Raw genomic sequence first — 626 nt, 5'->3', positions numbered from 1 at the left:
GGGCCCGTGGAGCCGGGCAAAGGGCGGCGCCGGCGGAACCGCCCCCGGCCGCCGCCGCCGCCGCCATGTCCGGCCGCGTCCCCTCAGCGCCCCCCGGCGGGCCCCGCCAGGCCGCGAGCGCGGGAGCTGCCCGGCTGCTCCTACGCCTGCGCACGCCTCTACCCGCCCTCGGACACGTCCCGGGCTGGGGCGAGCCGCTCCTGCCGGCCGGCCGCGAAACATGATTGGCAGAGAGTTCTGAAGAGGCCTTTCATTGGCTGCTGCGTTATCAGTGTCACCGCCCCTTTCCCTCCCCTCCCGACGGCGGGGCAGCGCCGTCAGAGGTGTTTACAACCGACGAAAGCTGTGGGGATTGTCCCCGCCTCCCGGCAGCCCTCATTGGCTGAAGGGAGCGGGCGTCGCGAGCCCATCGGCCGACAGCGGACAGGCTCGTTTCCCGACTCCGCAAGGTTGTCCCCGGCGTGCCCTCATTGGTGAAGGAGGGCGGGCAGGTTTGTTCCGATTGGCGGGGAGCAGAGGGGCCCGCCCTCCCCACCGCGCGGGACAGGGGGCGTGGGGGCCGGGGCCGCCCGGCAGTCGGTGGCGGCCGGCGGCGGTGCGGGATGGTCGGGTTGCTGCCCTTGTGC

The sequence above is a fragment of the Haliaeetus leucocephalus genome, unplaced genomic scaffold (genome assembly GCF_000737465.1).
Source record: "Haliaeetus leucocephalus isolate CR32 unplaced genomic scaffold, Haliaeetus_leucocephalus-4.0 Scaffold228, whole genome shotgun sequence".
NCBI lineage: Eukaryota > Metazoa > Chordata > Aves > Accipitriformes > Accipitridae > Haliaeetus > Haliaeetus leucocephalus.
Note: the sequence above shows the minus strand (reverse complement) of the source record.